Source organism: Armigeres subalbatus, chromosome 3 (genome assembly GCF_024139115.2).
Source record: "Armigeres subalbatus isolate Guangzhou_Male chromosome 3, GZ_Asu_2, whole genome shotgun sequence".
NCBI classification, from domain to species: Eukaryota; Metazoa; Arthropoda; class Insecta; order Diptera; family Culicidae; genus Armigeres; species Armigeres subalbatus.
In genome coordinates, this window is record NC_085141.1 from 155,015,361 (window position 1) to 155,043,083 (window position 27,723).

Consider the following 27,723-nt stretch of genomic DNA (forward strand, 5'->3'; position numbering starts at 1 on the left):
TGAATATGATCCATAGAATAAAATTCCATTGATAATAACACTAGATAAAATGGCAAATAGCATCAACAATTGTCAATTCAACGATGCATTGTTGGAAGTGAATACCGAACTGACCTTATTCAGTGCATAGCAATTGTCAGGTAATTAATACTCTACCATACCGACTATGTACCAGAGAAGATGCAAAAAGTGCAATTACTCTCGTTTAGCGTTCATCGATTTATTCACGCTTTCGCTCTATCGTAATGCACCATCTCCTCATTGCTCTTCGAATGGGTGGCTCGTTTTCTCCTCTGGCCAGCCGGCGGGGTGGCAATTTTCCGGATGAAAAATATTAACCCACAAATCGATCAAGTTGGTGTTACCTGCTCATAAATTTAGTGCCGATTGGTTGATGGAATGATGCAATTAATACACCTTGCGAGAGGTCAATTTCCTAGCCGGGTGCACCGAAAGCCACTACGTAATAACACACAAGCAGTATGATCGCTCGATGGATGATTCAACCTTCATGTTATCGAAGCAATATGTTGAGGGAAAGTGCAATCTTACGAAGCCTAACGGAGCTAGCATTTCTCGGAAAAGTGCTTATTTCAATTTTTAAATATGGTTGTATCAATTAATAAAAAAGGAACTATTCTACATTAAGGATCGTTGATGGCTTTAAAACTCTGTTTACTGCATCCCATTATTTGAAGTAAATAATCGTTCCCATCCAGTGGAAAAGAAGAACTGCAAACAAAAAAAAAATGCTTAACACATTGAATAGGTTCATCAACTACAACCACTGCTCAGCCTCGTGATCGATGGATGCTCGAGTCGCTTGTTGCAGTTAATCAATCAGCTACAAGCCGGCCTTCAAATTACCTCGCCAATGCTCGAACGTGGAAGTGTAGCAACTATGTGTATACTTGTTGAGTTTTGTTTTGCATAAATATCAACATATTGGGAAAAGTTGGTCAAAATGTACATTTTTCTTCTTCTGTGGCTCTGCATTCCAAATGGAACTAGGGCTGCTTTTTAACTCAGTATTCTATCAACATTTCCTCAGTTGTTAATTGGAAGCTTTTGTATGCCCTTTAATGCATAAGTTGAATATGTATCTTTTGTGGCAAGTACAACGGATACACTATGCCCAGAGAGTCGAGAATGTTCCCACCCGAAAACATCATAGACCGGACCGAGAATAGAGCTCATTATCTCCGGTTTGGCAATCTCACGCCTTTGCTCGCAAGGCTTACTGGAGACCCACTGCACCTTTTTAGTAGCTCCAGATATGTTTTGACGGGCAGCGGGCAGCAGGGACTATGTCCAAGGGCTTGACGATCCCTCCCCAGGCCATCTGCGAGTTGTGGGGCTTGCCTATGATGTGGTGGGGTTTGACAGTAGGCCCTGTTAGATTCCTATAAAAAGCTGCATGTATCCGCAAGTAGGCCCCACCAAAGCGACCGTGTGCCGCTCAAAGCACACAAGCCCAAGTCCTGGTGTTAGGTGGGACGCTAAACAGCCCTGACACGACGGCCCTCCGACGAGACAGGAGGTTTGCGCAGGCCCAATAAGCCGCCTGGAAAACCAATAATTATGAACAATATAAGAGATAATGCGACTCGATATAATCGGCAAAGACCTAGGCGACGAATAAAGGATCACGATTGGAAGCTTGGAACATGGAACTGCAAGTCGCTAGGTTTCGCAGGTTGCGATAGGTTGATCTACGATTAATTACATCCCCACAACTTCGACGTCGTGGCGCTGCAGGAGATTTGCTGGACAGGACAGAAAGTGTGGGAAAGCGGGCATCGAGCGGCTACCTTCTACCAAAGCTGTGGCACCACCAACGAGCTGGGAACCGGCTTCATAGTGCTTGGTGAGATGCGCCAACGCGTGATTGGGTGGCAGCCAATCAACGCAAGGATGTGCAAGCTGAGGATTAAAGGCCGTTACTTCAACTTTAGCATCATCAATGTACACTGCCCACACGAAGGGAGACCCGATGACGAGAAAGAAGCGTTCTACGCACAACTGGAGCAGATATACGATGGATACCCATTGCGGGACGGCAAAATCGTCATCGATGACATGAACGCACAGGTAGGAAGTGAGGAAATGTATAGACCGGTCATCGGACCGGACAGTCTGCACACCGTATCGAATGACAACGGCCAACGATGCATAAAATTCGCAGCCTCCCGCGGAATGGTAGTCCGAAGCACCTTCTTTCCCCGCAAAAATATCCACTAGGTCACATGGAGATCACCTAACCAAGAAACGGAAAACCGAATCGACCACGTTCTAATCGATGGTAAATTCTTCTCCGACATCACGAACGTCCGCACTTACCGCAGTGTGAATATTAAATCCGACCACTACCTCGTTGCAGTATGCCTGCGCTCAAAACTCTCGACGGTGTACAACACGCGTTGAAGTCGGACGCCGAGGCTTAACATTGGGCGGCTACAAGACAGTAAACTAGCCCAAGAATACGCGCAGCAGCTGGAAGTGGCACTCCCAACGAAAGAGCAGCTAGGCGCAGCGTCTCTTGAAGATGGCTGGAGAGATATTCGATCCGCCATTGGAAGCACCGCAACCGCTGCACTTGGCACGGTGCCCGGATCAAAGAAACGACTGGTATGACGGCGAATGTGAGCAGTTAGTAGAAGAGAAGAATGCAGCATGAGCGAGATTGCTGCAACACCGCACGAGGGCGAACGAGGCACGATATAAACAGGCGCGGAACAGACAAAACTCGATTTTCCGGAGGAAAAAGCGCCAGCAGGAAGATCGAGACCGTGAAGAGACGGAGCAACTGTACCGCGCTAATAACACACGAAAGTTCTATGAGAAGTTAAACCGTTCACGTAAGGGCCACGTGCCACAGCCTGATATGTGTAAGGACATAAACGGGAACCTTCTTACGGACGAGCGTGAGGTGATCCAAAGGTGGCGGCAGCACTACGAAGAGCACCTGAGTGGCGATGTGGCAGACGAAGATGGCGGTATGGTGATGAACCTGGGGGAACGCGCGCAGGACATAATTCTACCGGCTCCGGATCTCCAAGAAATCCAGGAGGAGATTGGCCGGCTGAAGAACAACAAAGCCCCTGGGGTTGACCAACTACCAGGAGAGCTATTTAAACACGGTGGTGAGGCACTGGCTAGAGCGCTGCACTGGGTCATTACCAAGATTTGGGAGGAGGAAGTTTTGCCGCAGGAGTGGATGGAAGGTGTCGTGTGTCCCATCTACAAAAGGGCGATAAGCTGGATTGTAGCAACTACCGCGCAATCACACTGCTGAACGCCGCCTACAAGGTACTCTCCCAAATTTTATGCCGTCGACTAACACCAATTGCAAGGGATTTCGTAGGGCATTTGGTGGGCGAACGCTCCACCACAGACCAGGTGTTCGCCATTCGCCAGGTACTGCAGAAATGCCGCGAATACAACGTGCCCACACATCATCTATTCATCGACTTTAAAGCCGCATATGATACAATCGATCGGGACCAGCTATGGCAGCTAATACACAAACACGTATTTCCGGATAAACTGACACGGTTGATCAAAGCGACGATGGATCGAGTGATGTGCGTAGTTCGAGTTTCAGGGGCATTCTCGAGTCCCTTCGAAACCCGCAGAGGGTTACGGCAAGGTGATGGTCTTTCGTGTCTGCTATTAAACATCGCTTTGGAAGGGGTAATACGAAAAGCAGGGATTAACGCGTATCCGAGGATGGAGAGATGCGACCTCGAACCGTGTATTGTGGCGTCAAATTGTTGATTCAGTGTTTTCTGTTTAGATGTAAACTAAAAAAAAGGGATTAACACGAGTGGTACAACTTTCAATAAGTCCGTTCAGCTATTTGGTTTTGCCGACGACATAGATATTTTGGCACGTAACTGTGAGAAGATGGAGGAAGCCTACATTATACTGAAGAGGGAAGCTAAGCGGATCGGACTAGTCATCAAAACGCCGAAGACGAAGTACAAGATAGGAAGAGGCCCAAGAGAGGTCAATGTAAGCCACCCACCACGAGTTTCTATCGGTGGTGACGAAATCGAGGTGGTTGAAAAATTCGTGTACTTGGGCTCACTGGCGACCGCCGATAACGATACCAGCAGAGAAATTCGGAGGCGCATAGTGGCTGGAAATCGTACGTACTTTGGACTTCGCAAGACGCTCCGATCGAATAGAGTTCGCCGCCGTACCAAACTGACAATCTACAAAACGCTCATTAGACCGGTAGTCCTCTACGGACACGAGACCTGGACGATGCTCGTGGAGGACCAACGCGCACTGGGAACTTTTGAAAGGAAAGTGTTGCGTACCATCTATGGTGGGGTGCAGATGGCGGACGGTACGTGGAGGAGGCGAATGAACCACGAGTTGCATTAGTTTTTCGGAGAACCATCCATAGTTCACACCGCGAAAATCGGAAGACTGCGGTGGGCCGGGCACGTAGCCAGAATGTCGGACAGAAATCCGGTGAAAATGGTTCTCGACAATAATCCGACGGGAACAAGAAAGCGAGGTGCACAGCGGGCAAGGTGGATCGATCAGGTGGATAACGATTTGCGGACCCTCCGCAGACTGCGTGGTTGGCGAAGTGCAGCCATGGACCGAGCTGAATGGAGAAGACTTTTATGTGCAGCACAGGCCACTCCGGCCTTATTCTGATAATAAATAAATAAATACGGTGGGCTGGTCACGTTGTTAGTATGCCGGAAGAACGTCAAGTGTAGAGCTTAGCTTAGCTTAGCTTAGACTGACTGTACATATCAATGGTTGCTACTCCGTGATTGCTCAGAACTGGTGCAAATTGCACTACGATCCAAGTGATTAGTGGTTGGGGTTTACCATCTATTCTCGAAGTGCACGTTTCAGCAGCTCTCAAATGTCGATCAATAACGGCGCCGGCCAAGTCCTTACAGTCAGTTGGGGAAGGGAGGGAATGTTAGTGTGTGGTTATTGTTGCTACTAGAGACCGAGAATACCTCTGCATCTCCACAATTACCACGGGAAGGAAGTTGTGTTAGTTGGGTGGGGTAATCAGTAACATAGATCGGGATTCACCATGGAAAGTGATGTGACTATGCAACTTCTATACTACAGTATTAGCATTTCCTTGATTTGTTCAATTGTTTATCCTTCGCGAGAATAAACAATTAATCGCTCAAAATGAGCGATTGTTCATTTGAATTTCGGATGAGGCACCCGCGGCATCATTTCTTCAACGCAAGGAAAGTAAAAAAGAAACGGGATTTAAATTGAAAATAAAGTAATAATCACGGCTGTTCAACCAAATTGATAGTAATCGGAAAGCTAATTATGTTATCTCTATTTGACGTTAAATAAGAATGTTCAGCCAGAAATATTTTGTTAATTTACGTTTATTTTACATGTCGTTTATTTTGCATTACTTTCGCGTGTGTGTTTGTCGCTTGCCGTGACCAGTATACCGTAATCAGGATCTCACTGGAATGAATCCTGATGTGCCGGTTCACACTCGCGTTGGGCTTATGTGCTTTGAGTGGCACACGGTCGCTTCTCAGTCAACATAAAGTCGTACATAGTGCAATACAAGATGCTAAATTGGAGACGATATTGATACACGATATACATACATGTTGTATGGAGAAGCACCTATATCGCCTCCACTTCAACAGCCTACACGACACCATATACTTTCATGTGTTGACTGGGTTTGATAGGGCCTGCCTATATAGACACATGCAGCTTTTTGCAGAGGTTCAACAGAGCCCACTGTCAAACCCCACCACATCATAGGCAGGCCCCCTAATTCGCAGTGGCCATGGGGAAGGGTCATCAAGCCCTTGGACATAGTCCCTGCTGCCCCTTGCCGGAAGAACGTCAAGTGTAGATGATATTTAGTAGAGAACCCGGAAGAGGGCGCAAGCTTCGTGAAAGGCCGCGTATACGATGGCTTTTTGCAGTTGAAGAGGACCTGAGGGCGCTCAATGTACAGGGCGACTGGAAGCGATTGGTCCAGGATCGATTCCAGTGGGGAAGGATACTCCATTCGGCGTAGGTTCATCGAAGAGCTGTAGCCCATCAAGTATCAAGTAATAAGAGGTGTGATGGCACATGCGCTTGGTAAAAAAAAAACGAACTCAACCATGCTTTTGCTCATTTATAGACTCTACTATCTATATTGTGGACCATCTTTACAGCCGTTGTAAGCATAACTGTCTCACCTTCTTCTTCTTCTCTTCTCATTGACATTATATCCCCAACTTGGACATTGCCGCATAGCAGTTTAGTGTTCATTTAGCACATCCACAATTATTAACTGAGAGGAGGAAGTCTAGCTATCATTTTTGCATTTGATGAGACGCAAAGGGGTGTAAGTGACAAAAATCTAGTTCTGAGAAAAAAGGGAGCTCAATATTATTGTACGGAAGTTTAAAAAATGACTAATTTTCTGTGAATTTTCACATTTTTTAGGAACAACATACAGACATATTTTCGCAAACTCTAAGACCAAAGCAACTGCTTTAGTCAACTAAATATTGACCAAAATTTCACCTACATTCCTCTGCTTCTAACCCCATCAGGGAGCGTCCATAAATTACGTAACGCTTAGAGAGGAGGGGTGGCCGAAGTGTGACAATCCATACAAAAAAAATAAATGAAAATGATTCATACAAAAAGTGTGACATACGTAATTAATGGATCTTCCCTCATTTGTATATCATGAGGCTACCACGATGATATTTTCATGTGAATGCCTAGGGAAATCGAGAGAATTTCCAACCTGAATATTTCCTAGACCGGACCGGGAATCGAACACAGCCACCTTCAGCATAATCTTGCTTTAAAGTCGCACGGGAAGCTAAGGCTAAGGCAGCAAGGGGATTCATATATTATTAAAATATTATTTTCTTTTGACTGGTTCCAGCAAATGATTGCAATTTAGAAAGAACGGCAGAGTTGCATTTACACATCTAACGGTTCTGGAATTCCTGCCTATTGAAAAACGCTAATAATGGTGCCTATGCTAAAAATAAATCTCCCTTCCTAATGGCTGCCACACGAATAGCATTACGAAGCCGGGCACCCGTCAGCCGATCAATCGGTTGGCTTCCGCCCCAGGGGATTACACCATAATGGTTTATTGTTGAAGAATCTGTCTTGGCTAGGTCGCACAATGTGCCACCCAACCGGCATGCAACCGTGCGCCTTTGCTGGGTGGGTTGATGATGATGTTTTGACTTTGGTACCTATGGGTGGTGATCGGTCATTCGCGAAGAAGAGGATGTTATCGTCTGCCTAGGGTAAATGCCTTTCAAGTCAATAATGGAAGTAAATATAAAACAGTTTGAAGCCGGCGTTGTCCAGGCCGTTGACTTCTGCTTCCAACTGTTTTTGTAGTAAATATTTAAGTTGATGTTGCCATATCGGCGATGCGAGCATTGCGATTGCATTGCACACCATCCGCACAGTACGGCGTCTTCTCTAATACCCATAAAGTGTGCCGCTACCGGAAAAGTGCGCGACTTGTTTTATATCGTAGACGACGAACGGCGAAAATGACCTTGCCATCTGATTCGTTAGGAGAGGTTCAAGTTAGATTTGAACTGAAAACTGAACGGAAGGAACCTAGAAGATGAGAATGCGGATTGAATTGTTGATGTTCAGTCAGCTGATACGATGGTAGGCATAAAAAGAAGGGTGATGGACTCGCAAATGTGTGGCCCAATCATCTGGTAGTGTTGAAACCAAATAATTTACCGTCTATAAAAAGACTGTCATGCTCTTCGCATGAATCTGTTCCTTTTGCTATAAGTGGAATTCCGCGAGTGATTCCTTTTTTGGCGTTTAACCGTTTGAGAGCAACACCTTTGTGATATTTATCATTTTAATTACGTGCGAATTTATTATTGTTCAGGTGCTTCCAAAAGGTCACCAAAGTAGTTAGGTGATGTTACATTTGCTTTGCTGTCATGATGTCAGCGAAAAAGGTTCGCCTTTCGGATGACCATAAATAATTCTTGTAGAGCAGCACAAATTTTTCTCAAAGGTTTATTTTCCACGTATTTCACGGCGATCAAAAGCACTGAGGACGTCACAACTATTGAATGAATGACTAGAGCGTGCATTCCAATTAGGCGGCAACGGCCGCATCAACCTGACTTGCTGTCCAAAGCTACGTTTCAAAATGAGTACTCTGTACATTCACAAATCGGCACACGTTGGGCATGAATAGGAATTATCAAGACGAAATTATGAGCAAGAGGAAAAAAAACTATTTAATTTAAAAAAGATTGATTTCGACTATTATAACAAAGAAGAGCAAACACGAAAGTGTTTTTAGGTCGTGCAATGCATAGGGAGACGGCAGGTATTTACGTCCATCGTCGTAGGGGCTAAAACCAACGAAAGCAACGTCCATTTGCTAGAACTCCACTATAGCAGAACGTTCCTCCTGAGGTTACGATTTGGTACGGATGCGTTTGGCAAAAAAGGGTCACTTTCATTGGTTTAATCCGCGAGAGATATTTCTAGTTAATTTAGCTCACTGGCCTAGTGTACATTGAATATATCTTGAACCAAGGAGTAGTGTAAGTAAAACAAAACACCAAATTTATCTAAATAGGCAAATGTGCACGCGCGTCCCAAAACACGACAGTAACAATGTCATTGATTGCCGAGTGTGATAACGGTTTTATTGTATTTTAATTTTCTTCACTCCCAGCCCATAATCGACGTTGTCTCCTCTTGACTTTCGGTGGCTTGAAATAAGTAGCCAACAGCAGCTAATTTGAAGTGATGGGCTATGGCTCAGAGCTCACCTCAGACAACTCAAAAGCACCTGTCCAGCTCAACAAGACGATTGGCTACTGGTACATACCGTCACGATTTTTTCCTTCAGGTGAATAAATACCAACCAACAATGACTTGGCATCAATTCGGGTGGTTCGCTGTTTGACCATTTAAAGCCAAACGTGCTAGATAGATTAAAATTCTATATTGAGTGCAATAAGAAAAGAATGAAACTGCAAAAAAACGATCGAGATATTTGAACAACTTGACCCGAAGTTGCTACGATGGATATTGCAAGCATTTAAACCTCTGTCATTATTAGTGCCATTCTCGCTTTCATTTGGGAGGTCAAGGGGACCCCCTTTCCATCTGTTAGGATGAATTTGGATTGCAAGGTGTTAATAACTTCAAGCACGATGATTTTCAAAACAGATAGCGCAAGTTATAATGAGTAAGTCGACGGTTTTTTGAACTTGCTATTTGTTAGCTCCAACGTGCTAATTCAAAACACATACACAAAAACGTTATATTATCACCATCGAAGATCATTTCGGATCATTAGTGCGAAGAATTTTTATTATGAGTTCATAGATGTAAAAAAAATGCAATCGTGTCGGAGCCACTTTAATTTTCCGGATTTTTGTTACGGAATAAATCAATTCGAATGCAAAATAGAATTACAGATCAAAACCAGACGAAAGAAAAGAAATTTAATTTTTTTATTATTTTTGTGATTTTTCAGCAGTGACGCATGTTAGCAAAATGAAGCGATTAGATTAGTGCTGTTTTTCTTTCTTTCACAATTATCATATAGATAAGACATTAGGAAGTGCAGGCACGAATATCTCGCAGCATGCTGTCAAACTTCCAAACAAATGTTGCAGCCTGGTAGAGCCTCTCTTTTGCACATACGACCTATTCTCAAACAATCTAGAATTGATATTCAAGCCTAAAAAATGAATATTGACTGGGGCTGGAATAAATATTTTGAATTGTGGCTGATATGTTGCTCGGCACACGATATCCGACTGGGAGGCCAATCGTATTACAATATTTACACAGTAAAAAATAAAAAGTAATATCACATCAGATTTGATGCACATCATCGCCGTCGTAAATATCATGTTTTATTACATCTGAGTGATGTAACAAAAAGTTGACGTACTTGATTTTTCTTCTTCAAATCAAAGCAATGTAATTCTTTTTCGACGTAATATTGTTGATGTAACTGGGAAAAGCGACGTAAAAACCGGTCAAAATGAATCCCGCTTTCGGCAGCGGGGTTAGGGGTATTCGGATTTTTTTATGCTCGAAAATACATTTACAGATGCAATAACTTCAAATTCTATTTATTTAAAACGCATTTTATTGTATCCACAAATACTTATACCTCAAATTTGCAATTTTTAATTTCAAATTTTCAAATTTTAAATATTTCACTTCAAGTTTTATGTTTAAATTTCAATTTTTTAATTTTTCGTTTTTAATTGGAGGATCCTCCAGCAATTCGTTCACAAATTGTTCCTCAAATTCTTCCCTCGGAAGATACTCTAGTGATTTTTCCGAAAGCTTGTTCTGGAATTGTTCCGAAAGTCTCTCCAGGGAGTTCCTCCAGGAATTCCTTCGCAAGTTCCTCCTGAAATTCCTGCGGAAATTCCTCCAGGAATTCTCCGCAAGTTCTTCCAGGAATTTCTCAAGAATTTCCTCCAGAAATTATTCCGGAAGTTCCTCCAGGAATTCCTTCGGTAGTTCCTCCAGGAATTCCTTAGAAAGTTCTTCCAGGAATTCCTGCAGAAGTTCTTCCAGGAATTCCTTTGGAAGTTCTTCCAGGATCTCCTTTGGAAGTTCCTTCAAGATTTCCTTCAGAAGTTTTTTCAGGATTTCCTTCGGAAAATCCTCCAGAAATTTCTTCGGAAGTTCCTCCAGAAATTCCTTCGGAAATTCCTCCAGGAATTCCTTCGAAAGTTCCTCCAGGAATTCCTTCAAAAGTTCCTCCAGGAATTCCTTCGGAAGTTCCTCCAATAATTCCTTCGGAAGTTCCTCCAGGAATTCCTTCGGAAGTTCCTCCAGGAATTCCTTCGGAAGTTCCTCCAGGAATTCCTTCGGAAGTTCCTCCAGGAGTTCCTTCGGTAGTTCCTCCAGGAATTCCTTAGAAAGTTCTTCCAGGAATTCCTGCAGAAGTTCTTCCAGGAATTCCTTTGGAAGTTCTTACAGGAATTCATTTGGAAGTTCCTTAAAGATTTCCTTCAGAAGTTGTTTCAGGATTTCCATCGGAAGTTCCTCCCGAAATTCCTTCGGAAGTTCCTACAGAAATTCCTTCGGAAGTTCCTCCAGGAATTCCTTCAAAAGTTCCTCCAGGAATTCCTTCAAAAGTTCCTCCAGGAATTCCTTCGGAAGTTCCTCCAGGAATTCCTTCGGAAGTTCCTCCAGGAATTCCTTTGGAAGTTCCTCCAGGAATTCCTTTGGAAGTTCCTCCAGGAATTCCTTCGGAAGTTCCTCCAGGAATTCCTTCGGAAGTTCCTCCAGGAATTCCTTCGGAAGTTCCTCCAGGAATTCCTTCGGAAGTTCCTCCAGGAATTCCTTCGGAAGTTCCTCCAGGAATTCCTTCGGAAGTTCCTCCAGGAATTCCTTCGGAAGTTCCTCCAGGAATTCCTTCGGTAGTTCGAACTCAAGGAATTTTTGCGGCAGTTCCTCCAGGAATTTCTTCGGATGATCCTTAAGGAATTCCTTTGGAAGTTCCTCCAGGAATTCCTTCGGAAGTTCTTTCAGGAATTCATTTGAAAGTTACACCAGGAATTCCTTTGGTAGTTCCTCCAGGAATTCCTTCGGAAGTTCCTCCAGGAATTCCTTCGGAAGTTCCTCCAGGAATTCCTTCGGAAGTTCCTCCAGGAATTCCTTCAGTAGTTCCTCCAGGAATTCCTTAGAAAGTTCTTCCAGGAATTCCTGCAGAAGTTCTTCCAGGAATCCCTTTAGAAGTTCCTTCAAGATTTCCTTCAGAAGTTGTTTCAGGATTTCCTTCGGAAGTTTCTCCCGAAATTCCTTCGGAGGTTCCAGAAATTTCTTCGGAAATTCCTCCAGGAATTCCTTCGAAAGTTCCTCCAGGAATTCCTTCAAAAGTTCCTCCAGGAATTCCTTCGGAAGTTCCTCCAATAATTCCTTCGGAAGTTCCTCCAGGAATTCCTTCGGAAGTTCCTCCAGGATTTCCTTCGGAAGTTCCTCCAGGAATTCCTTCGGAAGTTCCTCCAGGAATTCCTTCGGAAGTTCCTCCAGGAATTCCTTCGGAAGTTCCTCCAGGAATTCCTTCGGAAGTTCCTCCAGGAATTCCTTCGGAAGTTCCTCCAGGAATTCCTCCGGAAGTTCCTCCAGGAACATCTCTTAAAATTCTTCCATAGTTTTATTAGGAATTCTTCCGAAAATTTCTCCAGAATACTCAGGAAGTTCCTCCAGAAGTTCTTCCGAAAGTTCCATCAGGAATTTAATCGGAAGTTCTTTTAGGATTCATCCGAAAGTTCTTCCAAGACTTCGTCCAAGAGTTTCGCCAGAAATTCGTCCGAAAGTTCGACTAGGAAACCCTCAAAGAATTAATTCGAAAGTTCCTCCAGGTATTCTTAGAGAAGTTTCTCCAGAAATTTTTCAGGATGTTCCTCCAGCAATTCGTCAGGATTATCCTCCCGGAAGTCGTCCTGAAGTTCCTTCAGGGATTCCTCTTGAAGTTCCTCTAAAAATTACAACGGTAACTCTTCCAGAAATTCCTCCAAGTATTGCTTCTGAAGTTTCTCCAGGATTTTTTTTCGGGTTTTCTACGGGAAATACTCTTCGATTTCCTTCGGAAGATGTCTCCAGAAATTCCAGGAAGTCTTGCGGAAGTTCCGCCAGGAATTCTTCCGGATGTTTCTCCAGGAACTCCTTCGCTAGTTCCTCCAGGAATTCCTCCGGAAGTTCCTCCATGAATTCATCCAAAAGTTCCTCCAGGAATTCGTCCAAAAGTTCCTCCGGAAGTTCCTCCAGAAAGTCCTTTAGAAGATCCTTCATGAACTTCACCGAAGAATCGATTTGGTATACCTTAGGAGTTCCTCCAGAAATTCTCCTGAACATTCCTAAAGTATTTCCTCGGGGAATTCATCTGATAATTTTTTTATTGGGGAATTAGAACTACTGCGGCCATTAATTAGATCTATCCGATTATTAAAATTTATTTTTTTATGTCATTTTTTAAAGAATACTTTAAGGAGTTTCTGATAGAGTTTCAAAACGATGCTTCGGAATACATTTTTGTGAAATTTCGGGAGATATTTTCGGAAATATCTTCAACTAAATTTATGGAGAGGTATCTGAAAGAATTGTGAAGAAATCTTTGCGAAAATTCTTGGAAGAACTTCTGTATATTCTGGAGGAATTCATAAAGGGTTTTTTTTTTGTGTGAATTCAATAAAAAAAATGAGAAATAATAAGAGAAAATATTTCGTTGGAATTCCTGGAGAAGTTTTCGGAGGAATCCCTGGAGGATTTTTCGGAGGAATTCCTGAAAGAACTTCCGGATGAATTCCTGGAGGGACTTTCAGCCGAATTCCTAGAGAGACTATTTAAGGAATTCCAGGAGGAACTTCCGAACGAATTCCTGAAGGAACATTCGGAAGAACTCCCGTTGAACTTTGAAGGATTTCCTGAGGAACTTCCAGAAGAATTTTTAGAGAAACTTCCTGATGAATACCTGGAGCAGCTTTTTGAGGAATTTCTGGAGGAACTTTCGAAGAATTCTTGATAGAACTATGGGGGGAATTTTGGAGAAGGCTCTGGAAGAACTTTCGGAAGAATTCCCGAAACTTCCCAGGCATTCCTGTAGGAACTTTTGAACCAATTTTATAGGAGTTTTTGGACGAATTTAGGAGGAACTTTCTGGCTAACGCAGGAGGAACCTCCGGACGACCCTGGATGAACTTTAAAAGGAACTTCCGGAAACATTGCTGGAGTCTCTTTCGTTGTTAATGCAGGTAGCAAATGTTCTTGAGGAACTTCTCGGATGATCTTTCGAATGAACTCCTGGATGAACTTTCGTAAGGAATCCGAGAGGAACTCTAGGAGGGATTCAAGGAGAACAAGAGAAATTCCTGGAAAAGCTGGAGTGAATCCCTGGAGGATTTTTAGAGGAATTCCTGCAAGAACTTCCCTGGATAAATACCTGGTGCTTTCACGGATTCCTTGAAAAATTATCGGCAGAACTTTTGGAGAAACTTTGCGGGAAATTCTTGGACCAATCTATCTGACGACTTTCATTAAACTTTCGGACATATCCTGAAGAAACTTTTGGAGGAATTCCTGGAGGAACTTCCGGAGGAATTCCTGGCGGAAATTCGGGAGGAATTACTGGAGGAACTTCCGGATAAATTCTTCGAGAAACTTCCGAAGTTGAATTCTTCGAGGAACTTCCGGAGGAAACTCTATGGAATTTTGGGAGGAATTACTGGAGGAACTTCCGGAGGAATTTTCGGAGGAACTTCCAGAGGAAATTCCAGAGGAATTCCTGGAGGAACTTCCGGAGGAATTCTTTGAGGAACTTTTAAGAGATGTTCCGAGGAATTCCCTGATGTACTTCCGAAAGAACTATGGGAAGAATTCCTCGAGAAAACTTCGAGGGATTCCAAAAGGTACAACTCGAAAGAACTCCTTGAGGAGAAACCTGAAATTTGAAAATTGAAGTGGAATTCCTGGAGAAGTTTTCCTGAAAGAAAGAACTCCTGGAGAGGAAACTTTTGAAATTTGAAAATTGAAGTGGAATTCCTGGAGAAGCTTTCCAGGAACCCCCTGAGGATTTTTCGGAGGAATTCCTGAAAGAACTTACGGATGCATTCCTGGAGGGACTTTCAGCTGAATTTCACATGGAACTTTTGAATGAATTCCTGGAGAAACTTCCGAACGAATTCCTGAAAGAACTTTCGAAAGAACTCCTAAAATTTAAATTTTGAAATTTAAAATTTCAAATTTAAAATTTAAAATTTAAAATTTAAAATTTAAAATTTAAACTTTAAAATTTAAAATTTAAAATTTGAAATTTTAAATTTAAAATTTAAATTGCTTAGTACCTGAATTGCAAATTTGAAATTTAAAATTTAAAATTTAAAATTTAAAGTTGAAAATTTTTAAGTTAATTTATAAATTGAAAGAATGAAAATTTGAAAAAAAATTAAAATTCTTTAAAATTAAAAGATTAAAAAATTTGAAATTTAAAATTTTTAAACTGTTAACCTGAAGTTATTGACACTGACAGTGAAGATAACCTTACTGTTGTGGTCGAAATACGTATCTATCAAAGGTAAGAGAAAATCCGATGAATGCTGCTGAAAGGGACCATCAGTGTAACTGTCGTAAAAAATATGTTTTCATATGATATAATTTGTTTCAGCTTAATCGATACTCTGAACCATGGAGCATGTTTTGACTCTAACAAAGTTTGTTTTTGTACGCAGTATGCAGTAAATGTAAAACCGTCAATCAAGCCACAGCAAATCAATCAAACGCAAAATTTCAGTTTCTTCGTCTTCCAGCAGTAAGATCCCGGGCTCACACCTCACCAACAACAGGCTCGTACATATATTTTTGTTTTTTTGCAAATTCTGAACCTATTTTCACGTCCAGCTAGTAAATTGTGAATCGATTCCTTAATTTACTTACCAATAACAACCGCTGAGTTTTTGATTTTTCTCAAATATCAGAGTGGTAAACCAAATTCCTGATGATAATCTGCACCAAACATCATTTGCATTCTTTCGGTGGTTTGAAATTATGTATCTCCGAAATACAAACAGATGCAAACCTGCAGGATTCAAGGGTAACAATCTCAGATCAATATCATCCGTCAACCAGTCCTGTTTTAAATTTCAAAGACCAATCGCTCCTCTCCCGGTAGCTGCACTCCTTGATTTTGGTCATTGGAACGGTTTTGAGATTTTGGAAAAGTGGTGGATCAAATTCTGTACTCTGTAATCAAAACATTTCTTACTTTTTCCTGCCTGGTAGGAGGATTGAAATTATCTAAACAGAAACTCACTGGCAGATTTATTTTCAGCTGCACGTCGTTACTATTTTCTGATCGGAGGTTAGAGGTATAATCCAGGAGATTTTTTATCATGTGCCGTCGATTTTTAATCAAGCAAGCACAATTATCACTAACAAAAGCCTGGACAATCTCTCTGCCATCAAGTGAAAATTTTCTTCTCGCCGTCATGATTGCTTTTCGCGCCAATTTCATTATATATCTTTGGTGCGAACGTGATAGCAGTATTGATTCGACGTAAAAATTAAGTTGCTTTTATGCGTAGGGAGCTTAATTCAATCATTTCTAAAGTAATATTATCAAATTTTGTAGGTAATTTTATATTTGTTTGGCGTAGCTAAAAATTCTTTAAGGCGATGATACTTTACGGTGAGCGACAATAAAATATTGTAAATGTGGTGAAATTACATCAAATCTGGCAAATTATATACATTTTTTGGGTACGTTGCTAAAAGTTACAGCGTTTCTACCCATTATTAATATTTTTTTGCTGTGTGTGACATCATCTGCGTGCTAACTTTGCCTATATACAACATGTTACATGGTTTTAGAGAAAAGCATGCAAAAAAGCGTTCAAGAACTCCTGAATTAATCGAGTTCAAGGTGTATGCTTTCGTGAACAACTTGAGTTTACGGATTCGGGAATCCAAATACGTTTTCTGAAACGTCTCTGGAAAACGTGACTGGCGTTCCTGGAATCCATGAACAAATCACGAAACACTTTTTTTGCGTGCATCTGAATTTTGAAAAAGATTCAATCCGGTTGAGTATCCAAATATTTCGATTTCGATTGCCATCTGATGATATCAGTCTGTCAAGATATTGGAATCCTCCGATTGTCCGACTACTCGTAAGTTTGAGGGGTCGTCTTGTTGTGGAACACTCAAACCATCTATAGTCCTTGCTTGACGTTGTTAGCGGTGAGACTGCCGGGTAAGGAAGCTCGTTTGAAGCGTCTCGTGGATCATTAGCCAACCAGAGTCATCTAGATGACTAGACAAATAAATAAACTGCCAAAGCAACCTTCAAGCGTATGGTATACGGTCAATCAAAAATCCACTGAGATCTTATAGATCACGCTGAGAAGTAACAGTGGGTATGCAATGCATACAGCAAGAACAAAGCGACGCCAAACAAAGCTAGAAAAAGCTCCGACGCTATCTGAAAATCCTTTGCACCCCTGGGTGCGGCGCAAATTCAGACAACAGAAATCTCTTCCGTGCTTAATGAATAGCAAATAAAGGGACACTTCCAACTTGTTGACCTGCTTCAGAATGATGCGGAACGGGTTCAAATACTTCACAATGGTTGCTACGATATTCGCACCGGATACATATATTGGTTACAACACAACTGAAACGAGGGTAGTTTTGACAGTTTTCCCATGGGAAAACTGCCAAACGCACGCAAACGTATTAATTAGTTTAGTCATAAGTCCTGAACGCCTCCGCTGACTGATACAATGGTCGAAAACTAAATGAATGAGCTCACAGAGGGACATGGTTTTCATAGGTGAAAGGTTTGCAAAATTATGGCGTTCTTCACTTGCGTGAATGGCTGGTTTTTGGGCATGACTTCCCTCAGCACAATTCGGTCCGATTTGGTTGATGCAACTCGCAATGTGACCAACGAAGCAGAAGAGTAGGGTTATGTTACAAAACTTGTATGTCCCATGTGTGCTGGGTTGCTCAAGAAGCTGGATGGTAAGCGTCTAGCAAGCATGTTGTAATGTGTCTGCAGCTTGTAGGTTAGAATAACGATGTGTGTGCAGGGAAGGGGCTTTTGTTAATTGACAAGCAAAAGAGCCGGGATACTCGTGGTGGCTCGAGGCTATTGGAAGGGTAACACGCAGCATCAAACGTTTCGCTTTGGCGTGAACAGCATTTTCATCACCACTTCTTTTCTTGTTGTTGCCTCTTCCAGAACATCCACTAATTGGAGTCTCCACGTTCTTCAACGAATTATCTCTCCAGTAGTTGGATCTTCTAGTCGGTCTATGTTGATTGGTTGCCCGACCCTCTTCCCTCGCCGCTGGATCTGAGCAATGAGTCAAACGCGATGTCAGCGACATGCCTATTACGGACTCCAAGGTCTAGAGGAGCTGAATATCAGTCCTGCCAACTCATGCTATTCTAGAGAAGGCAAGTCAAACGCTCCTGGCTGCAGGCGGGATAAGCAGGTGTGAGTAGACTTCCCGGCCGACGATGGGAGGAAAGCCGCAACAACCGACGATTAATCGCCACCTCTACGATATTTCACGACGCCTGATTGGAGCAAGGACAAATTCGCGGGATGCCAGAGAGAGAGTATGTTGTCACTCACCGATCCGCCGATTTCAGCTGGATCACACTGGATCACTTATAATAACTTCTTCAAATTTTTGACGACCGCCCCAAGCCAAAGCCCCTCATTCGGGTACTGATTGAGAACGGAAAAGCCTCCGATCATCTGAATCATAAAAAACCGGTGGTGCGTCCCTAGGGCCTGGATGACAAAATCCAGAATCCTGCACAATGGAATCGCTAGGGTGAAGCAACGATACCTACCTTGGATAATTGGTTATTTTATGTCGATACACCTATGGAAGGTATGTATTGTAGAGCTCCACACCGTCGGTATTCAAGGAGGTTCCTTCCATTTACCCCGAACGTTTAGGGTCCCACAAAATGATTCCCACCGTGTGCAGCCAGGCGTGTTCGTAGCCTTGCCATGAAGTCGCCGTTACCTCTATCTGGTTCTCTTTTGAATATTGTTTTCGCCATTCTTTCTACTGACATTCGTGCAAAGCGACCAGCCCACTGAAGTCTGGTAGTCGGGAACGATAGGACCACAATATTTTCTTTCCATACACTTTGATACAGCTCATGATTCATGCGTCTGCACCATACAAACCATTATTTAGTTTCCCTCCGAGTATTGTACGGCACCTTTCGCTCGGAAAAACCCCGGAAAGCTCTCCAGTCCGCCTCCTTTAACATCCATGCTTCATCTCCACAAAGGGCCAACAGAACGCCAGAGTTTGGGCAGTTAAATTTCCTTTCCGTCTGCATGTTGCGGGACCTATCGTTGGTTACGTAATCCGTAAAGCGTCCGTATTCGCAGCAGTAATACGTCTTTTCACTTCACGGAAACGTCATTGCTCAAGGCTGTCACAAGCGTTCCAAGGTAAAGCCACCTCTTGAAACAACTTCAAACATAACGCCATCAAGCATCACCTCAGTAACAATGAACAATTAATGTTTATTTCTCTATCTTCACCTGTCATTATGTACTCGGTCTTGGCAGAGTTAATGGTTAAGCCCATCCTCGCCATCTCGCTCTTCAGCGGGACAAAACCATCCGGCATCAAAGTTGCTCCGTGATCGATTATACATGGTCGATGTCGTCCTGCAAAGTTCCAGAAGGCTATGCGCACTGTGTGATGATAGAGCCGTTCTTCTGCATGCCAGATCTCCTAGTAGCGCCCTCTAGTAAAAACATTAACGAAACCCGAAAGTACATCACCCTGCTTCAAATCCATCTAAGGTCACAAACGAGGTTGACATTAAACATTTTTTTTTCAGAAATTGCTGGTAAATACCCGCATTCTATGAACGCAACAGTTTTGTGAATTGATGAGAAGAACTGAACTCCATCTTCCGGAAGTGTAATTTTTGAATTTCTTATGTGCTTTTTCTAAGCATTTTATAATACACGAGAAAGGTATTATCACCATAGGGTGGATTTATTTCAGTTTTTAATTATATAAAGTTTGCCCAGTTAAATTCAATAATGAGTAAATATGTTACCGGGTCCAGATTTTTGCTATCTCTAAACATTATTTCACAATACCGTGCCATTAAAATATCAAATTTTCTATGGAATATGTAATTGCATTTTTTACCTGTTTTTTGCTTCCATATTATTTTTTATTCCCCCCTCCCACGTACCTTCCAACAGCCTAAGTAGGAATATTCAGACCCTGAGAGTTATCTCATAGGTGAGCTCTTCATCAATCATAACTTACTCCTTTTATGAGTAAATCCAAACAGTAATACTGTTATTTGGTCATGCATCGGAGTCCGAAATGGAAAACAACGGTAAGGCCGTCTCAGCAGGCCTGAAGACATTCCACTGGTATTAGTGCTGTCCAATGAGCAGCTCGAAGTAGCTCGAAGTTGTTCCCGCCCTGCTTGTTCTTTTTTTGTCAAATCTCATTGGACAGCATTATTATGACAAGTGAAGACATTCCACTAAAAGAACTAAATAATATTCTTTCAGATAGAAAATGCGCGATATCTTTGAAATAGGGATTTTGCTCTCTTTCGTGGGAGATTCTTAAACATCGATTATAAAATACAGGGAGTGAAATTTGTTCCGGCACTTCCTACGATTCAGCCCATGTGTCCGGAGCGAATATCAAACCTTTCCATCATCCTGGAAGCCTATCGCGGGTAATAAACGGATAGCAAGGCATGCAATTCAAGCATTTGCTGTTTTTTTAACTCCCGCGGCTAGTCCACTCAAGTAATGTGCTTGATTTATTACTGCTTTCAACCAACGATGACCACAATAACATCCTCTGCTGCCGCGATTCATAAAATAGTGCAAAGTGCTTTCTGAACACATCATTTATATGCACTTTTCCGACGTCTAAGTTCAACCAACGAGAGCCGAATACCATTCCGCTTGCAGACTTCATCAGTCACGTAGGTCGTACCTCGTTGTTCAACCATCATGTCGCGGCAGCGCATCGAGTCGGAAGCCAATCGAGCAGTATCAGCCATACCAACAAATGCCTCACCACATCGGATTTGTTGAAAGAATGGCGACCTGTTCACTATGGGACACTTGGATGGTGAAAAAAAACTTTTGTTCTGTATTATATACAACAACTGTGTGAATGAGCTGCGCTGGACAGCATAACAGTTTGTCATCTTTAATGCATATTATTGCATCACATACAAATAAATAATAATATAAAATCTTATATATAAAAATGAAATGGTCTGTGATCGTATCCGCATAACTCGAAAACGGCTGGATGGATTTTTTTCATTTCTTCAGCAGAAACATTCATTATAGTTTCCTGACAGGCTTTTATGATACTTTCTAATGGGAACATTTGCAAGCAAAGTTGAGCAAACAATGAATAAACTAAAATTAGATTCCTATGCGAACTTTACATGGGCAGTTCGGAATGCACATCTCGCCTACTATGCAGGCCAACGTCTGCCGGGTCAACTAGTATAATATATATATAAATACAATAATCTTTAAAAAAAATCCAAATGAATCAAAATGGATATAAATATTAAAAATTTGTTGAATTACAAATTCTTCTTACACCCAACCAGCGACTGTAGCAGATTTTTCTAACAATTTCCATAAGGATTCTCATTTCTTCAAAGTCTAGGGAGAAGAATCTGGGCATATGCGGAAATTGTTAGATTCTTATACAGCAAATGTAAGCTCACAAACAAATATCGTAAGAAAAGCTTGCAAATTGTAAGGTCTAAGAATCTAGCATTTTCGCGTATACCCAGTTCTTATACAGCTTTTCCCAATAGGAACGACTAATTTAACGGCAAAGGTAAACCAATATTTCTTATAAAACGAATCATGCGTTGAAAAAAACTCACTTTTTTACCATATCCACCCGCATTCCCATAGTGCAGCAACACGCATCTCAGCATGAACGTTTGCTGTGGTGATGCATCCGTCATCTGCGATAATGGACATCAGACAGACCTGCCGGCACATAGAGTTTGCTGACTTCATGCGAAAATAGTTATTTTTCTATCTTTATTGTGCGAATTAGGCTCGCTGCCGAGTAGCGCCCGCAGCTTGGGGAGTTACCACGGCAGCAGCAACAGCAGCAGCATCTATGAATAGGATCAATCAAGGTTACCGATCAGCAACAGCAGATGGGTATGGTGGTGGGTATTTCTCGAAGATTTTCATTTCTATGGGAGGAATTTATGACGTCTTTGTGAACGTTCAATCTTCAATGTCGAATGATGACGACCGGCGTTGTGCAATCAAATTAGAGACTGAGTGTTAAGCTCTTCGAGATCGAGTCACTACATTTGTTTATGGCTTCGAACATTGTACATCCGGATAACAATCCAGGAGTAATATATCCACATTAAATGAGTATTTACGGGCTATTTTAAATTAACCAGGCTTCTTGCTTTAACGCTTTATCTTGAAGTTTAATAATGCAGTATTGAAGTTATTTCAAGTTAACAAATAGAATCACGGTTACAGTTTTACTGAATTTCTTCTAGGAGTTTCTTCTGGCAAATTCAGAGGAATTGATTCATGAAATCTTTAAAGAACTCTTTCGAATAATCCCACAAAAACTCTATCGTGAATTCCGTTTGACGTAATATACCGGAGCAGTTCCCGAAGGACTGCTTTGGAATATATCTTAAGAGATTTCTGTGAAAGTTTCATAAACAAATTTCCGAAGCAATTTTTTGGGAATCTACAGAGGAATTTATAGAAGCATTATTAAAGTTATTTCTGCAGGAAACTCGAAGAAGAGAGGCAGGAGAGTACTTAGGATAAAATTTCCAAGGCCGAACCTTGGGTCAATAAAGTGGAATAATAAAAAGAAAATAGAAAAACTTTCTAAATAAAATTTCTGAAAAACATGTTTCCTTTAAAGGGGTTGCTGGAGAACTTAAAGTTATATACTTTCCAAAAGAATTTAAGTGTGCATTCTAGAAGAATCTCCTAAAGGAATTAACTATTAAAAAATTCAAAACTATTCTGTGAGATTCGAAAAGAGTTCAGTGTAAATTTCTGAAGAGTTCTCGGCTCGGTTCTCGGAGTAACGTATGATGAGTTCTTGGAGAAATTTCTGGAGGACCTCAAGGGAGAATTTCAGCAGAAATTCTTTGAAAAAAAAAACTGGTGGACATTCAGAAGCAAAAGAGAATGAGCATGATTGGCCGCCCACGGTTGCTACTCCCTTATTGCCAGGTCATCTGTAGTTCGCAGAGAACCAACAGATGAAGTTTGGGATTAACATCATCTTCAATGTGTAGCTGGGCAAAATACATTTTAGTTGCAAGCAAGAAATCATAAACTTCATAAATTTAACAATCATGCTAGTTATGCTAACCATTAAGGTAGTTGATCATCGTTTATACTTTCCAAAAAAAACTTGAACGCGTGCGTTGCCACCATGTTGTTTTTGACACTTAAATAAAGCACGTTTAAATTTACACGATCGTTTAAAATTAAAGTTTTGTTGATGGAAAAATAAATATATATTGACTCATTTTTACATCACAGTATAAAAATGTTACAGCATATAAGACGTAACAAAAAGGCTCCATTCGATTCATCTCATTTTTCCATCACTTTTTAAAATAACAGTTATTGTTCATCGATTGTATGAGAGGGATGAGATTGATCAACAGGTTTATTGATCATTAGTGTCTCAAGAAATGTTCGCGCCCTGCACTGACCTTCCGGAGTCAAGTAACGAGACACTGAAGAGCGGCCTTTACTGTTGAGGTCGTGAAATACGCATCTGTCAAGATACAATTAAGTGGGTGGAATTCAATGGATGGTATAAAACTCGTCTTATGACAAGTGAAGACATTCCACTAAAAAAGCCTCGTAAAATAATTTTCTTTTATCAGCGTTATTAATATGGAGCTTGTATTCAATATTGCGTACAAGAAAAGTTTGATGTAAAATTAGAGGTTATTGAACGGAAAACCATGGGTAAAAATATTTCCATGTTGTATTATTTTCAAAAGTTTTAACTGTGTAAGAGTTCGTGTAGTTCTACATATTTATGACGTCTTTGTGAACGTTCAATCTTCAATGTCGAATGATGACGACCGGCGTTGTGCAATCAAATTAGAGACTGAGTGTTAAGCTCTTCGAGATCGAGTCACTACATTTGTTTATGGCTTCGAACATTACACATCCGGATAACAATCCAGGAGTAATATATCCACACACAATGAGATTTACGGCTTTAATTAACCGCTTCTTGCTTTTAACGTTTATCTTGAAGTTTTATAATGCAGTATTGAAGTTATTTCAGTTAACTATCCGGCCACAGTTTTTACCGAATTTCTTCAGGAGTTTCTTCAAGAAATTCAGGACGGAATTGATTCATGAAATCTTTAAAGAACTCTTTCGAATAATCCCACAAAAACTCTATCGTAAATTCCGTTTGATTTATTATACTGGAGCAGTTCCTGAAGGATCTGCTTTTGGAATATATCTTAAGAGATTTCTGGGAAAGTTTCATAACAAATTTCCGAAGCAATTTTTGGGAATCTACAGAGGAATTTATAGAAGTATTATTAAAGTTATTTCTGCGGAAACTCGAAGAAGAGAGGCAGGAGTACTTGTGACAAAATTTCCAAGGCCGAACCTTGGGTCAAAGTAACAATAAAAGAAAATAGAAAACTTTCTAAATAAAATTTCTGAAAATGTTTCTTTGGGGTTGCAGGGAGAACTTCAAATATATAATTTCCAAAAGAATTTAAGTGTGCATTCCAGAAGAATCTCTAAAGGAATTACTAAAAAAAAAAATTCAAAACTATTCTGTGAGATTCGAAAAGAGTTCAGTGTAAATTTCTGAAGAGTTCTCGGCTCGGTTCTCGGAGTAACGTATGATGAGTTCTTGGAGAAATTTCTGGAGGACCTCAAGGGAGAATTTCAGCAGAAATTCTTTGAAAAAAAAAACTTTGGTGGACATCTCAGAAGCAAAAAGAGAATGAGAGCATGATTGGCCGCCCACGGTTGCTACTCCCTTATTGCCAGGTCATCTGTAGTTCGCAGAGAACCAACAGATGAAGTTTGGGATTAACATCATCTTCAATGTGTAGCTGGGCAAAAATACTAGTTGCAAGCAAGAAATCATAAACTTCATAAATTTAACAATCATGCTAGTTATGCTAACCATTAAGGTAGTTGATCATCGTTTATACTTTCCAAAAAAAAACTTGAACGCGTGCGTTGCCACCTTATGTTGTTTTTTGACACCTGAATGTTAAAGCACGTTTAAAATTAAACGATCGTTTAAAATTAAAGTTTTGTTGATGGAAAAATAAATATATATTGACTCATTTTTACATCACAGTATAAAAATGTTACAGCATATAAGACGTAACAAAAAGGCTCCATTCGATTCATCTCATTTTTCCATCACTTTTTAAAATAACAGGTTATTATTCACTTGTCATAAGACGAGTGAAGACATTCCACTAAAAAGCTCAAAATAATTTTCTTATCAGGTTATTATTAATATGGAGCTTGTATTCAATATTGCGTACAAGAAAAAGTTTGATGTAAAATTAGAGGTTATTGAACGGAAAACCATGGGTAAAAATATTTCCATGTTGTATTATTTTCAAAAGTTTTAACTGTGTAAGAGTTCGTGTAGTTCTACATATATTTTGATGTTCTGATGATGTGCATCGATTTTAATGGAAATTTCAATCAAATTGAAATTGCAATTACTGTGTTTTTACAACTGAGCCTGCTTACTCGTCATTGAATTACAAACATTTTTCTTTATGTATGCCGTGTATAGCGTAAAGTTTGATCGGTGAAAACTAATCTAATATTTCTAATTGAAGGCAGCACAAAGCAGAACAAAATTTCGATCGTTCAACGTCCAACACGAAACACGAACAAACCTGCACTGATTGTTTCACTATCTTATTAATTTACTCGTCCGCACAGCAGAACCGGACATTTAGATCCTGATGAACATTCTATAGGAATATCCGTCAAAAATCTAAATAATCCGCAGGCAAGTTACTGGAGGAATTCACGGTGAAAATTCGTAACAGCTCCTATGGGATATTTGAACTCCAGGGAAAATTTTGAAGGGATTTTGGAGGAATTACTTCAGGAACTTCCGGTACAAGTCCTGCAGGAATTTACGGAGGAATTATCTGAGGGGCTTCCGGACGAACTCCCTGAAGAACTTATAAAGGAATTCTTGGAGAAATTTCCGAAAATTTTCTTAAAGAAGCTTGCTGGCAAAACTTTGATGGAAATTTTGTTGCAGTTCCGGAAAGAATTCTTGTAGACACTAACGGATGAAATCTCGGAGGAACTTTCAGATGAAATCCTGGAGGAACTTCCAGACAGAATTATGGAGAAACTTCCAGACGAAATCCTGGAGGAACTTCCAAGGAAATCTGGAGGAACTCTCCTGAGACAAAGTTATGGAGGACTCCGGACGAAACCTTGGAGGAGCTTCCGGGCGAAATCTTGGAGAAACTTCCACCACGAAATCCTGGAGAAATTTCCAGATGAATTCCTGGAGGAACTTCCGAACGAAATTCTAAAGGAACTACCGGACGAAATCCTGGAGGAACTTCTGGAGGAGCTTCCACATGAGATCCTAGAGGAACTTCCGGGCGATATCCTGTAGAAACTTCCGGACGAAATCCTGGAGAAGGTTTCTGACGAAATTCTGGAGATACTTCCGGACAAAATCATGGAGGTACTTCCGGATGACACCCTGGAGGAACTTCCGGACGAAACTCTGAAAGAACTTCCGAACGAAATCCTAGAGGAACCTCTGGACGAAATCCTGGAGGAGCTTCCACATGAAATCCTAGAGGAACTTCCGGGCGATATCCTGTACAAACTTCCGGACGAAATCCTGGAGAAGGTTTCTGACGAAATTCTGGAGATACTTCCGGACAAAATCATGGAGGTACTTCCGGATGACACCCTGGAGGAACTTCCGGACGAAATCCTGAAAGAACTTCCGAACGAAATCTTGGAGGAACTTTCGGACGACATCCTGGAGGAACTTCCGGACGAAATCCTGGAGAAACCTTCGGACGAAATCCTAAAGGAACTTTCGGACAAAATTCTGGAGAAACTTCCGAACAAAATCCTGGAAGAACTACCGGATGAAATCCTAGAAAAAACTCCAAACAAAGCCCTGGAGCAACTTCCACACGAAATCTTGGAAGAAATTCCGGAGGAACATCCTGAATATACTCTGGAGGAACTTCCGGACGAAATCCTGGAGGAACCTTCTGACGAAATCCTGGAGAAACTTCCGGAGTAACTCCTGGAGGAACTTCTGGAAGAAATCATGAAGGAACCTCCGGACGAAATTCTGTAGGAACTTTCAGACAAAGTACTGGATCCAAAATCCAGACAAAATTTTGGAGGAATTTCCGGATGAATTCATGGAGGAACTTCCGGATGAAATCCTGAAGGAACGACCGGACGAAATCCTGGAGGAAACTTGCACAGGAAATCTTGGAGGAACTTCCGGAGGAATTTCTGGAGGAACATCCTGACGATATTCTGGAGCAGCTTCCGAACGAAATCCTGCAGGAACCTCTGGACGAAATCCTGGAGGAGCTTCCACATGAAATCCTGGAGGAACTTCCGAAGAAACTACTGAAGGAACTTCCTGATGAAATCCTGGAGGAACTTCCGGGCAATATTTTGGAGATACTTCCAGACCAAATCCTGAAGGAAGTTTCGGACGAAATCATGGAGCTTCAGAAATCATGGAGAAATCACGGAGGAACTTCCTGATGAAATCCTGGAGGAACTTCCGGGCGATATTTTGAAGAAACTTTCAGACCAAATCTTGGAGGAAGTTTCGGATGAAATCATGGAGAAACTTCCGGACGAAGTCCTGGAGGAACTTCCGGACGAAATCCTGTAGGAACTTCCGGGCGAAATCTTGGAGGAACCTCCGGAGAAAATTCTGGATGAACTTTCAGACGTAACCCTGGAGGAACTTCCGGGCGAACTCTTGAAGGAAACTCCGGACAAAATCCTGGAGGATCTTTTAAACGAAATCCTGCAAGAAGTTTCAGATGAATTCGTGGAGGAACTTCCGGACGAAATCCTGGAGGAACTTCCACACGAAATCTTGGAAGAATTTC

The 27,723-nt window shown here is 41.4% G+C and overlaps 1 protein-coding gene across 1 annotated transcript in view; it reads right to left on the minus strand.

Annotated features, from left to right (window-relative positions):
• LOC134225133 (mucin-2) overlaps nt 1–27,723 on the minus strand; it is a 287,374-nt gene that overhangs the window by 90,081 nt on the left and 169,570 nt on the right. The window lies entirely within an intron of this gene.